Consider the following 5,295-nt stretch of genomic DNA (forward strand, 5'->3'; position numbering starts at 1 on the left):
CAGTGCTGCAAACTGTTCCCGCCCAGGCACCCACCAACACTTCGGCATCGCCCACGAGACTTGAGTAGCAAACATATCCATATATGTTCATATGTTATAAAGAAACTTTCACGTATTACTGCTCTAATTTTATAGTTACTAGTGAACATGCACGTCCGACACGCACGTGTCTAGAAAAATTCATACACAAGAGAATAAGTACATATTTTATTAAATAATTTTTGAAAATTTTAAAAATTAACTATACAGCTAATAAACAGTATTGAGGGCAACTTCAGCGAGGGGTTTTCAAGAGGTCACAAAAACTTATTTGATTTCTATTTTCATATATAGTACAATAAGTTACCACATGCCTTGTCAGGATTTGGACATCCTTTTTTTTTAAACTGACATCCTATAGTTCTTGGTCAGCATTCAATATTAGCTGCGGTGATCAGCGGAAAACACCACCTCCCCCCTCTATTCTTATAAACTCGTTAATATTTAAAATTTAATTTCTGTAGCTAAAATTTGTGCTGACTAAAAGCAATGTTGCTACTTAGCTTATTGGGTAACAACTAACAACCAATGAAAATGAACATACATATATCATTTATACTACATGAATATATCATTTCAGTCACAAGTGAGCATGCTTTTCTAACAATGCATCCAAATATAAATATTACTTTATAAGCAGGCTAAATCTTTGCTAACATAGGCTCCTCTGATCTATATTCCAAGAGATGTAGAAGAAACAGCTTCGCGGGGAAGTTTGTTGTCCTGCATATTTTTTTTGGCGCAAGAAATTAGTAATTACAGAATAAAGCATACATATTGTGTCAAGGCCAAACCCGAAGACCTGGAAAGCATATTTCAAAACTGCCCTGTAGATGAAACTAATCCATCTTCTTGGATTCTGGTGCCTTTTCATATCAACGAAGAATACAGCCTATATTCGTTGCAATCATAGTGTTTTCCTATAAAACATAACAAGCGAGTTAGTAAATGGCAAGTGTAGAGTATCATAGCTGCAAAGTGGAAAGATAAAGTAATTTGTTTTACGGTTTTTAATCTGAAAGTCTACTCCATTGACTACATTAGATCATAATAATTAAATAAAAACTTTACCAGCTTATCCCCATCTCCTTGCATTGTGCAGGTGATGCCTGAAGGCATGCATCACCCGTCGACCTTGCTCTTCTGCTCCTGATCCAATTTCATTTCCTGTCAATATCATTTGTTCATGAAAGTGAACCGAATAAAATAAAGTCAACTAAAGATTAAAGGGGCAGGCCCAGTGCCGGAGGCTCCCACATGAGTGGGGTCTGGGGAAGGGAAAAACCGAGGCAAGCCTTCCCTCCGCAAGGGTCTGCCCCTTTAATCTTTAGTTGAGTTTATTTTTATTCGGTTCACTGTCATGAACACCCATCTAAATCCCTCAACACATGGCCCAAGGAGCATCTCCTTGTGCAGGTGATGCCTGAAGGCATGCATCACCCGTCGACCTTGCTCTTCTGCTCCTGATCCAATTCCATTTCCTGTCAATATCATTTGTTCATGGTAGTGAACCGAATAAAATAAACTCAACTAAAGATTAACCCATCTAAATCCCTCAACATTAGAGAAGGAAGCCCTCTATGGTTCACTTCCGCATTGGAGTTTCAGCTGAACTGACAAAAATCGGTAATCAAGTTTTCCTCTCCCGAAGAATAAACTAATCAAAACACGGAATGACAAGGTAGATTTGGTTAAATTAGCACAGCTACCATGTAGCAGACATTGTATATCACTGCTCCATGGCGAGTTTTTTTTCACATTAAATCTCAAGTGAGTAGATCTAAAATTGCAGATTCACAGGCAAAAACTGAAGGCTAGCAGGAATGGCAGCTCGGGTAAATCTTTTGCCTTGTAAAATAATGTTCTCCAACCTTGCTAAGACATACTGAGTTTTGATCAGATGGAATCATGAAGTTGGTGTGTAGATTTTTATTATTCTTTGAAACCCCACGCACAGCATTTAAAAAAGTTCAACAACAATAATAGACAAATAACCTGTTGCATTATCAACCATATTGATAAATAATGTCTAGAATTTTGGATGCAAATGAGCAGATTATTAGTTACCTGGCACAAATCATGTCGATGTAGACAACAAAACCTGCAGTAGACAAGCATCGAATGGTCAGCACTTGATCGTGGCAATCATCATCATCAAGAATCAAATCAACTCACTTGCTGCGAGACGTCGATTTGTAGCATGAGTCACTTGCTGCTGAGCCCCTGCACCCTCTGCAGGTCAACCACTAACAGCGCCTGCATCACCCCATTCTATTCGGCCTGCATCGCACACGAACCTCATCCAGTAAAAAAACACAGGTATCATTATACCAAAAGAGGAAGCGAGGGTACTGAGCGTCTAGGCTAGATGGTAGGAGATCACCAAGACTGGGTGGTCGATGAGGTTGTACAGCACAGCCAACCTGCTAATGTAAACGCCACCGCACGCAAACAAGTTGGAGTCGCATGGTTCTGATCTGCCGTTCCGTCATCCCTCTCTCGTGGGCCATAACCTTTAGCGCTCGTGGCCTTGCGGGCCTGATGACGAGCTCCAATCTCCAAGTCTCAACGGTTCTCTCTCTTGGGCAACAAACAACTGAATCAGATCACTTTTGTGGGCCTCTGAACCAGGGAAAAACACTTCTGCACTCAACTCTTTCCCACCATAAAAAATAACTCTTTCCCGCCTCCGGGAACAAATAGAATTTGTTTCTGGAGACGAACTCCAGAAAGCATAGTCGCATAGATGAAAAATGGCTTGTGAACCTGCCGGCACGATATAGGCTTTGCTTTTTCTCAGGGGCAGCAGCACGAGAACCACGCTTCTGTTTAGTTTATTATTTATTATTTATTATATATATACAAAACCTATTATTGTCTAGTCAACAGGAACAACGGCCGTTACCAGCATTTTCATTTTTATAAAAAATATTTATATGAGTAGTGTGAACCCAAATTTATAATAATAATAAAAGCTTGCATTGGATTAGCCAGCTCCTTTTTTTTAGAGGGATTAGCCAGCTCCTTGTAAGCACGTCATGGTCCTCCTCGATCGTCTCATCCTTAGGACATGGGAATACCACTGTCGATACGGGACCCATGGAATACCCCACAAGGAAGGGAGAAGATCTAGACTAACTAGAATTCTTTCCACGTAATCTTAGTAGTAGAATTATTCCGTAATCCTACTAGGAACTCTTATTGTAAACCGACTAGGACTCTGACCTCCTGACTATATAAAGGAGGGCGGGGTTCCTGGGAGAAAACAAAACACTTGACAATCAATCCAACGCAAAGGCTAACGCCGACTGGACGTAGGGTTATTACTCGATCACGGTCGAGGACTCGAACCAGGATAAATCGACTGTCTCTTGCGTTTACCGTCGAGTTCTGCATACGCTGAAGCCCGAACAAACTGCCCCGGGTACCCCCATAGCAGGCTATCGGTGGTGAAACATCGACAACCACCATTGCATCCAATCAAGAATCAAACACCAACAACTCAAGGGGGCAACGTACGTGTATGATCTATGATGCATATAAGCCCAGTGGATCGGCTGTCTTAACTAGGAACTCCATGTCTCCATGGTCATGGATGTGTCGGTCGGTCTTGTACGCTCGTTTCTATCCTAATATAAACTAATTCAGGTAAACGGCGCAAATGAGAAAAAAAGTAAACGGGAGAATCGATCTGTAACACGTAGAGGTGAGATTTTCATGTCGTTTTGGATACTGTCCTCTAGACACACTAGGCATATCAAGCCGTGCTGCTACGTGGCACGGTAAGCCTTTGCTTCGGTCCAAACACGATCTATGGCACACTGTCACACCTCATTATGCCATGACGGTCCAAGCACGACTCTCAGAATATTGCTAGTTTTTTATTTTTTGTCTGATATAAAAATAATATGTTTTGTATGTACTATTTTCATGAAAGTTTTAATAACATTCATAATCATTCCAGAATATTAGATGAGATGTAGTATAGTAAATATTAGAAACTTGCATTGTAGCATTGTAGATGTGCTAACATGCTATTTTTCATATTGTGTCCGCACAAGCATGACCCAAAAATATGGACCGGACTGGACAATCAATTGTGCTGAGATCCTAGACGAATATTTAGTTGCGTGTATAAGGTCGAGCCAGACTCACGAGATGTAGTTTTCAGCTATTTGGTTGCCTAGACAAAGGCCTGAGCCTGTCTCGTGGGATGCAAAAGAGCTCCCTCAGCCTGGTGTTCCCGAGAAACATGTTTCATTTTTTTGCCGCGGGCCTGGCTCGCTAGATGCTAGGTGTCTCTCAGCTAACGATGTGGTTATTACAAATTAGTTTGTATTAAGGGATATCAGTGCATTTAAGAGCTAATTAAGGCTTAATAAGAAAATTTAAGACTACTAAAAAATACTTATATACAATAAATATATTCACTATTTTGGTCTTATACAGTTTTTCTCATGCGACATACTCTCATACTACAGACAACCAAACACCGTATCTACCTAGTCAGGATGGCCAAATACGAGCAGCCAAACAAAACGACCTTATATGAGTCTAGTTCCGGTATGGCTCAAGTCCTAGCTCCGGTAACACGTGTAAATCTGTGATTGAGCCAAATATAGCTAATCAGCCTAGTTACGACTAAGCAAAACCATACACATTTGCATGCTCCCTGTTATTATTGACGGGCTCGCTAGTTAACATGAGAAGACAGGCAGAGATAGAGGCGGCAGAGTTAAGAACTCGATCAGCCTAGTTACCACTCGTCTGTCTGAAGCTCGTGTGCATGTGAATAATGCTGCATGCACATGCATGTGTCAGTCAAACCGAAATACGTATACGTACAACTTGCGTCCAAACTAATACGTATATGGAGTATCTACGCTAGTCAGTTTCTACCCGTCACCGTACCCATCGCCGTCAGGGTGTCACTCCTCCATAGGGACGAAAATAGTACGGGTATTTTCTACTGGAGACCGAATCCGTTTAGAGAGTTTTAGATCTATCCGTATCTGGATATTCAATATTCGATACAGTATTCATGTTCGAATACTTAAATCACATATTTGTGATGTCGACATCTAATCGTATCCTATCTGATATGATTGACACTATTTGTATTTGAATCTAAATCTGATAAAAAAATATAAAAGCAAATATAATATCACACGTATCCATCTGTATCCGATCCGTTTTCATGTCTACCCTGGTGTAGCCACTCAATAATTGACCGGTACATGCATGCATACCAACTTG

The 5,295-nt window shown here is 40.7% G+C and overlaps 1 long non-coding RNA gene across 1 annotated transcript; it reads right to left on the minus strand.

The window, feature by feature from the left end:
• Positions 1–643: 643 nt before the first annotated feature.
• On the minus strand, positions 644–2,361 carry LOC136539396 (uncharacterized). Its single transcript, XR_010779654.1, has 4 exons — positions 2,215–2,361; positions 2,107–2,140; positions 1,111–1,206; positions 644–959 (listed from the first exon to the last, which is right to left on the minus strand). It is a non-coding gene; the product is annotated as an uncharacterized lncRNA (long non-coding RNA).
• Positions 2,362–5,295: the final 2,934 nt, after the last annotated feature.

This window comes from Miscanthus floridulus, chromosome 2 (genome assembly GCF_019320115.1).
Source record: "Miscanthus floridulus cultivar M001 chromosome 2, ASM1932011v1, whole genome shotgun sequence".
Classification (NCBI taxonomy): Eukaryota; Viridiplantae; Streptophyta; class Magnoliopsida; order Poales; family Poaceae; genus Miscanthus; species Miscanthus floridulus.